This window comes from Meleagris gallopavo, chromosome 17, assembly GCF_000146605.3.
Source record: "Meleagris gallopavo isolate NT-WF06-2002-E0010 breed Aviagen turkey brand Nicholas breeding stock chromosome 17, Turkey_5.1, whole genome shotgun sequence".
Lineage (NCBI taxonomy): Eukaryota > Metazoa > Chordata > Aves > Galliformes > Phasianidae > Meleagris > Meleagris gallopavo.
The window spans coordinates 9,694,633-9,703,749 of record NC_015027.2 but is presented as its reverse complement, the minus strand read 5'-3'; the positions used below and the strand labels follow the sequence as shown (position 1 = coordinate 9,703,749).

The 9,117-nt window shown below is 52.1% G+C and overlaps 1 long non-coding RNA gene across 2 annotated transcripts; it reads left to right on the top strand.

The window, feature by feature from the left end:
• The first annotated feature begins 1,257 nt into the window (after window positions 1–1,257).
• On the top strand, window positions 1,258–4,754 carry LOC104913578. 2 transcript variants are annotated; one of them, XR_004161618.1, is made up of 4 exons: window positions 1,258–2,208; window positions 2,735–2,866; window positions 2,947–3,856; window positions 4,426–4,754. It is a non-coding gene; the product is annotated as an uncharacterized LOC104913578 (long non-coding RNA). The 2 variants fall into 2 exon arrangements; XR_004161617.1 differs by having other exon boundaries at window positions 2,947–4,754.
• The last annotated feature ends 4,363 nt before the right edge of the window (window positions 4,755–9,117 follow it).

Here is a 9,117-nt window from a genome sequence, read left to right as displayed (position 1 = left end):
CGTGCAGAGCAGCTCCGGGCTGCATTGAGCTTGCTGACCTCTCCTCTTTTACCAGGGAGGTGCCACTCTGTGCCCCCCAGCCATCACACAGCTGAGCCCAGCTGCATCCTGCTTGGGACGTTCACTCTGAAGCGTAATGAGGACCTTGAGTCTTCTGGAGCAGAACCCTGCAATCTGGGGTGCTCCATCCCTATCCTCCCTGCAGCAGCGCAGTGCTGGGACACGTGGCAGAGCCTGCAGCGCCTCTCCTGACACTGTCAGTGTCCGTGGGACGGCTGGTGAGTGGGGATGGGGAGCTTCACTTGGTCTGTGCACACAGCATCCTACAGCTGTCCCTGTTTAAATAAAGGGACAGTGCAACACAGAGGGCAAAATGGTGAGCGGTGGAGAGCAGAGCTTATGTAGGGCTCACATCAGGTGGGCCTTTACTGCCGTGCTGTGCTGCTGTGCTATGGGATAAATTGCTCTACCCAAAGCCCACACAGTGACACATGCTGTGTTTGCATTTTGGCAGGGGCTCCCGTTGAGGGCAGAGCTCTGGCTGCAGATCCCAGCTTGGGGGGCTCCAGACTTGCTGTTCCCCACGCAGGGTTGGTGGAACGTGGAGTGCGAAGCTGCTGGGGGTCACGGTGGGGCAGCAGGAGCAGCTCCAGCTCTGTCTGCACCGAGGATGTGGCTGCCAGGTGTTGGGAGGGCACAGTGGGGATCTATGAGGAGGAGGAGGACGATGGCAGTGGGCAGGATGGGGCCCTGCTCCCGTGGCAGTGCCCCGGGCAGGATGTGTCCCCAGAGCTGATGAGGAGGGGGAGCCTGGAGTCACTGGGAGCCAGGATATCCAGGCTGAGCCAGAGTGGGGCTGAGACCCCCTGCCTGGCTCCCTCCGAGCACCCAGCACAAGGCAGGGGGGATGCATCCCACTGGAGACCACACTCCAAGGCAAAGCCCTCAGTCACCTCTCTGCATGGTGGGGATGGGGACACTGGACATCTCCAGAGACCCTCAAGCAGCTCAGCCAGCAGGAGCAGGGCCAGGGCCATGGGACATGACAGATGGCAAGAGCCACCAGCACGCCGGGGGTGGCATGGAAGGGATGTCATCCTCACCGCTGAGAAGGAAGGAGACGGTGACGGGTGGAGGAGAGCTCTCTGTGAGTGTGCTGTTGGCCTTGGGGTGCTGGGACTGAAGCAGGGGACCAGGGGGGGTCACAGGGGGCTTGGTGGGGCTAGGGACCCTCCTGGGGCTGGGTGATGGTGGGGCCATGTGGCAGGGAAGGTGGGCAGCCCAGGGCCAGTTCCACTTGTTGGTGAGTTTGTGGTGCCCCCAACCCTCTCTTACAGGCACCAAAGTAGCAGCAGGACCTGCTGGGAGATGCAGCCCCGGGGCAGAGAGGCAGCATGGGCTGTCCTGCCCAGGGCATGCAGCAGAGCGCCGGTGGCAGTACTGGAAGCAGAAGGCCGTCCTGTCCCACAGGGTGCGTGTGGGGTGGCTGTCCCCATATGGAGGGTCCCTGAGTCCCACACGGGACCTCTTCTAGACCCTACAATAGCCATGGAAAGGCTGTCAGCACGAGGACGTTTATCAAAGAAATGAATTGCGAATGAAATCCTGAAGAAAAACCCTCCAGCATAGGGGCGACTGTTCAAAACCAGTTTGTAAAAGTCATTGCCTTCATCAAGTTAATTAGCTGCATAAGTGCTGACTGAACGCGGCAACAATGCCCAAGGCTTGATGGATTGATGCCATCCACCCTTGTCCATCCTGCTCTCTCCAGCTGGCAGCGATGCGCCGGGCCCTGAGGAGCAGCCAGGAGGGGATGCAGGAGCCAGGAGCTGGAGACTGGGGCATGCAGAGCGATGGGGATGGGGTCAGGTGTGTGCTGTGACCCTGCTCTGGGGTCCTATGGGCAATGAGGGAGTTCTGGGGCGTCCCACTGGGTGATGCTCTCCTTTCTGCAGGGCACGTGCATGGGATCGTGTGGAGAAAGTGGTGAGCACTCTGAGATGGGCGAAGGGGGGTGGCAGAGGGACAGGTTGGGGGGCAGCAGGACAGGGACTGGGCTGGCCGTGCCGTAAGAAAGGAGGGAGGAATGGGAGGGAGGTGGAAGGGGGGTCCTTGTCTCAGCAGGGGCAGAAGGGCTGTGCTGGATGCCCAGGGAATGTGAGGAGGAAGACGCTGGATCTCAGAGAAGAGAAGCGGGAGCTGCAGGAGGTTGGTGCCCATCGGGGGTGCGGTGGGTGTGGGCTGTGTGGGAGGGATGCGTTCCCTTGGCAGTGCAAGGCTCTCACCCAGCCACTGAGTTTCCCATTTTGTGATACATGTGAGCTCCTAAAGCCAAAGCGAGATGATCTGTGGGAAGGTTTTAATTGCAGCATCAAAATCACAGCATGGTTGGGTTGGAAGGGCCCTTACAGCCTCCCCAGCTCCAATCCCTGCCCTGGGCTGGTTGCCCACCACCAGATCAGGGCCTCATGCAGCCTGACTTTGGGCACCTGAAGAAACGGGGCACCCACAGCTCTCAGAACAATGAGCATCAGAGAGCAGAAATATGTGGTATCTGTGGGGAAAAGGAGTGCTCTGGCTGTGCGTGGGCCTGGCTGGGGGTCCGTGGTTCTCTACAGAGCCTCGGGAGGGAGGCCAGTGCCCCAGGTGCAGTGGGGTGCTGGGTAGTGACACAGCCTGCACTCGAGGGATGAGCCTTGCTGGCACTGGCTGGGGTGTGACACCTTTCCTGCAGAGGCTCTGTGGGCTGGAGCTCCAGATGCGCTCCGTGCTGCGGCAGAGGCAGGAGGCCCTAGGGAAGCTGCGGGCAGTGCTGCAAAAGGAGAGGATGGCTGCACTCCAGCAGCTGCGGGAGTGCCTGGAAAAGGTCAGGGATGGAGTTGGGGCGTGGAGTGTTGGTGGCTTGGTGCCTGAGACCCTGTGGGTGACCCTGTATGTGGACTGCAGGTGAATGGGGCTGTCTGTCAGGAGAACTGTCACCTGGAAACGCTAGCAGCCCCGGGAGCCCTGAAGGAGCCACCGACCCCAGCCAGAGTCCTGCGGGATGCAGAGATGTGTGTGTGGGACCCAGCCTGGCCACCCCCTCCTGATCCTTCCAAACCCGGGTTGAGCCATGACACCGGTGCACAGAAATCCTGCCTCTTCCCTGTCCCCAAGCACTGTGCCTGGCCTCCAGCAGCACCAACGTGGGGTCCCAGGGGTCCTGCACCACATCCAGCGCTGCCTGCGGGAGCTGCAGGTGAATGACTTCAGTGTGCTGGGAGCAGAGCTGGGCACGACAGCAAGCGAGGAGGTACGGGGACAGCCCGGGACAAGGGACTTGGCCACTTGCCTCACCCAATGGACAAATCCAGAGTATGAGGTGCTCTGCCACTGAGTGCTCCAAAGGATGCTCAGGCTGGTGGGAGCAGCCCCACAGCAGGGCTCAGGGCCTGTTTGTTTCTAACCTTGGGACCTTGGATAGATTCTATCACCACCGTATGGGGCTGGGGACATCGGGCTCATCTGTGGAGGGCTGAAGGTGGGAGGGGACCTGCTGGTGGGAAGGGACCTGCTATGGGGAGGCCATAGGGTTCCTCAGGAGTCCTCATCTGCGTTTCTCAGATGAAGAACGGGGTTCTTCTGCACCTCTCCCACTCCGCAGCATATCCTCAACCTCCCATCTCCCACCCTGGGATACAACCATGGAACAAACCTTAAAGGCAAATTGGATGTGGTGCTTCCCTTTCTGTTCCACCACGTTTTCATGGGTTGTGGCTTTTTCCTAGAGGTTCCTGATGCCACCTCTTGCCGTTCCTTCAAGCCCCAATGGGGACAAGCTCACTGCTACAACCAGGACTTGAGATGAAGCACAGAGGTGGTGATGCATCCCTGTACTTCCCCATGCATACCCAGAATGACCAATTGTGAAGCTACTGAACGGGTCCCACAGAATTTCCTATGTAGAAACTTCCCATAGGTCCTGGCTGGGCTCCTTCCCAGGGCTGGGGGCTGTGGGACAGCATTTTGGGGGTGATGGGTGAGGTTGTGTGCCTCCACCAGGCTGCTGTCCAAGGCCCTGCTGGAAGAACCTGGATTCCCAACCAGCATCTTTGCTCCTCACGCTCATTGAGGAGCTTGGAACGGAGAGGTCCATGTTGCAGGGGTGGTTGCTCAGTGGGGTGGGGAAGAAGCTTTTGGGTTGGGGTGAGATGTGGGGATTGAGGGCTGGGGGAAGCCTTGTGCCTTACCCAGGTCTTGTTGTCTGGGCCGTGCACATCGGGAGTGCTTTGGGATGGCTGCAGGCAGAAACACTTCAGGAAAAAAAAGAAGTTTAAAAATGAGGAACTGTTCTATTTAGGAGCTTTCAAATAATTTTAAAGAAGAGAAACGTATTTCTCAGTCTTCACACATCTCAATGGAGAAAATACTGTTTTTAATTTGCAGGAGAATGCCCAAGGAGAGCTTCTCTGCGTGCGAGGGGGGGAAATGAGAATTTTGTGCAGTACTGATTGCTGCACTTCCTTGCAGGAGGAGAGAGGGAGTGAAAATGAAAATCTTTGTCTGCTTTCTTCCCAATCAAAATAAAAACGTTCCTCATGTTTTTCTGGACTGGGGAGATTTCTGAATTTACTTGTGATGCACAGCTCTGTTTATAAGCTCCCTTTAGGTACTGGAAGCTACAGTGAGGTCTTCTCAGAGCCTCCTCTTCACCAGGATACCCAAAAATGTGGTATTTCTGCTTTACCTCATGCTTGGAAGATTTGGGATGCTGATGAAATCATTCTATGCAATACATGTCCCTATGGAAGGCAATGCAAGACCCTTGAAACAGTTATTTAACATACCTAAAACTATGAAATACCATTGCTCTGTGCCAGGAATTATGAACTAGGATATATATTTAAAAGAAAAAAAAAAAGCTATTTTTGTAATTATTGTGGGAAGTTCTGTTGGAGCAACACGTAATTATAGAAACAGCCCTCTGGTACAAGCCACTGTTCAAACATTGATGGATGAGAGCTGCTCGTCTCCCCAGGGAAAATGAGAATTTCAGTCTAGGAAGGCGAAGCTATTTGTACTGTGATAATGGTGATTGTGATTATATGGCAAAGGTGCCTGGGACTGAACTGGTAACAATAAAGGACTGAAGGTGTTTTTGGGGGACTCTTATATCAAGAAAACAGGGAAATAGTTATCTTCATGTGGTATAATTACAGCTAGAAAAATAATAAAATGGAATAGAGTGGAATGAAGCTGGACAGAATGGAGTGGAACAGAAGGGGGAAGGGAAGGGAAATAATCCAGTACAAAAAGTGGGTAAAATGAACTGAAGCCAGATTGATCCTCAAAAATAGCTGTTTTTCTACTATGGACAGAGCTGCCTAGCCACGACAGTACTGCTGAGCTGGAAGATTACTTGCCTTCTGCTTGAGTGATCGTGTATGTTTTTATGGAGAGCACTCACCCATTAGAGATACTTACTTATGAAAAGTGTCTCCTAATGCCTGGGGATTGCAGACACTTGTGCTTCCTGGCTGATGTATTTGCTTTGTGCTGATTAAGTTCCCTCTCCAAGGAACGCAGGGTAATCGGTGGCCTCCTCATCTCACAAGAACCATTTTTTGTCTTCCCTGACGTGGGCAGAAAAGGGAGGAACACTTATGTCAGATTAATGATGTCCCAGCAAGGCGAGAGACGTCTGGATAATTGGTGGCATTTGTCGCAAGGGAGGTGTCATCTCCTTCCTTCTGCAGGAATGGCTGGTGAGGGTAATTAGCAAGAATTATTGCATAGATGTTGGAAATCGTTCACCAGTTATCGCCGGCGTCTCCTGCATGCTGCTGGCCAGAGCTTCTCCCAAACATCTGCAGAACTGGGAACGGGCACAGGGCTGCTTTATTTAGCGTATTACATGGACTGCCCTCCTTCACTGTAGCCCTCCTGCTTTTAAAGCCATGCTGGTTAACCAGAGCCATTTGGGGCCGTTGTAAAGGCTCCCATCGTTTGTGTGAATTACAGGTATGGACTAATTGAAGGCGTATTTACTTTGTGCTGACACAGCTGGTGCTCACACTGCTTTCCAGGGTGGCAGTTAATTTCAGTCCCATCTGATGGCAGAAGTGCCAGGTAAGCAGATAACTTCTGCTGACGATGAGAAATACCTGTAGCCCCTAGTCGGTGTTGACTAAGTGGAAATGCACTTGCCCTGTGTTAATTAACTAATTCCCACCATTCCTGGGCGGTTCATCAGAAGTATTTCAGTGAATGTCACGACTCAATCCAGCCAATCAACTGGGAGTCTGAGCATGGAGGTTTTATGGAAGCTCACTTAACATCTGCTGATTAATTTCTGTGATTCCGTGATGCCACTGGCTCGCTTGAGACACTTTTCCCCTGGTTAGTTATTAGTGTCATACAGTAATGCAATGTGCTGAACTACTACAAAGTAGTGCAGTGGTGCTGAACTAATGGCATATTTGCTGCCTATGATCTAATTCCAATCATTCCTGCAGGATGCCACTGAGTCAGAATCATTTTTCCCAGTAACACCTCTTGCCATCTCGTGGGTGCTGGGGATGATCAGGGTGAATTAACTCCCCTGAACCAACAAGTAGCAAATAATATTTTGCTCTCAGAGGGACACTCAGGTTTTGCAGTTGGGGGACCCATTTGTCTCAGAGCAGAACACCCGCCAGATCCAGGACAGCTGTGTGGTCTCTGTTCCTCTTTCCTCCGCCCCTACAGCTGCCATACGTCCATCCATTTCCACCCTCCTTGGTGTTAATCAGCTACAAGTGTTGTTTACAATGCATAATTCAGACATTTGCATGAAATGGGGGATATGGCTGTTAAGCACGATTAGGCTTGTCTTATGCTGATTAATTCTCCTAATTTCTAGGTAATTAGATTTATTAGTTGCATTTCTACCCAATGGTTCCTGCCATTATTTATGGCTGGGGTGCTGACTATCAGTCAGTGCTTTATATGTCTCAAGTTGCTCCATTCCTGTGCCCTGTAGAAGATATTTGCTCCTTGGAGGTGTTTGTGCACGTGGTGCCTTTCCCCATCATGGTGGTTGAAGAGGAAGGGATTTGTCATTGCCTGATTAATTCCCTTGAAAACGTTTTGTGTTCACCAGTTTCGCAGTCAAACATAGGGCTGCTGGCCATAAAAGCTCTCTTTAGGGCTCAAGAGAATGAGAATAATGGTTGCCATCACATGAAGAGCCTTATCTCTTAGTATTCCTATGCATTAACCGTTTTTCCCATTCTTTAATAAATCTGAAATGATTTTCAAGAGTTGTTTCTACGATAGGTGAAAGCAAGTAATAACCTGACACCTGATGGATTTCGTGCTCGCTTCTTCATCCTGCTCAGCATTGCACTTCATTCTTTGCTTTGCATTTTACAGAGTACAAAGAGTCCCTGAACCTGCAGATAAGAGCCTCTCTCAGCCCAGTAACTCAGAATTTATGCAGCTGCTCCTGCTAAGATGATCTTGCACAACTTGCATAGTAAAACCCTGCTCTTGTTCAGCCCACTGGCTTTTCTTCAACCCAAACTGCTCCTGATGGCTTCAGAGTGTGGGAAGACGATGAGTGAGGCTGCTCCAGGCGCAGGAAAAGAGCCAAGAGAGGTGGCAGTTCCTCAGAACAGCATCCTGGGGCCTTTTGCTGCCCATGGCCGTGCACACAGCATCCTTCTTGCTCGACATCAGTGGGCTACAAGCGAGCCTGGAACCCAACCTGGGCATCTGATCTTTTTGCTGTTAGTGGACATAGATCAGTTGCAATGGCCATTTGGAGTAGATCCTTTGCTTACCCCCCAAATCAGCTTATTTGGAAGCCCTGCCTTTTACACAGCCCCCGTTAGAGGCAAATCCCACTCTGCAGCGACTGTTACAGGCAAAGAAACCCGAGCATCGTCTGCAGACAGGCGGTCACCCACTAGATGGCAAGTTTGCTCCACACAAAGCCGTGCTCAGCGCTGCTCACGTGCAGAGAGCGCAGGAAACTGCAGATGTGTTAAAAAAGAAGGCAGCAGGTCCGATTTACTGAGAGTCTTAACGATTTTTTTTCACCTGCATAACCAACAGGATGTAGAGCAGCATCAAGACTACAAGCCAAATGGGCAAATGTAGGAGCAGCTGGGCTTTGTGTCAGAGTGCATTGGTGGCAGGTTAGCAGAAAGGGATGAACTGCTTCCTTCTGTGACACAACCAACCGTCCCAATCCATATGAAACACAGCTGAGAGCATCTCGAATGTGGCAGTGCTTTCTTCCTCTGGAAGTCTGCTGTTCCAAACTACTCCCTTTTGATTTTTCATTATCACCCAATAGCGGGGAGCATGCTGACCTCTGCTGAAGCATGAAGACCTGATGTGGAGAAATAGGAACAGCTGAGGTTTGAAACATTTCCCATGTGCCATCTGTAGGATCCGAACCTTCGATCTATCGCCCAAAAGCCAACCCATGGACTTGGGCTTGTATGTAGCCCCACAAAGGGGGTACAAGACACAGCTGCCCTTCTTCACTATTATTTCCATTAGCTCTGCTGGTTATGAATCATAATCATCGTTGACACTCATGGACTGCTTGCAAGACCACTGTTTTGTGCTCTGCATGAAGTTACCCAAGGAGAAACCAGAGGCTTCTTGGTCCTCTGGAGCATGGGGAGGAAAGCATTAAAAAGGCAGCAGCACCTTTTGTATGTGGCGATAGGATGACCAGAATGCTAATGCAGTAGGAAATTGTTCTCCTATGTAGGAATTGCCTGTAATAGAGAAGCAAATCCACTTTTTGCTAGATACAAATTCCACTGAACTGTTCAAAGCCTAAATGAAATATTTGTAGAGGTTGTAATTGAATTAGAGCTGATGGAGAAAGGCTGTAGTTCTGAGCTCTGTGGAACTGGAGGGATCTGCAGCTTTGGACCAGGTGGAGGAGATTTGTGGAGCACAGCTGAGGCTCTTAAAAGAGGAGAGAAGAAGGAGAACATGGAGCTGCTTGGCAGAGGGAGAGCGATGTGGAGCTGCAGGGCCAGAGGGCAGGAAACTGCAGCACTGGCAGGGGCAATGGTGTGGGTCTGACCAAATTGTTACAGCAACTGCCAACCCAACGCTAAGGAAGGGGATGTA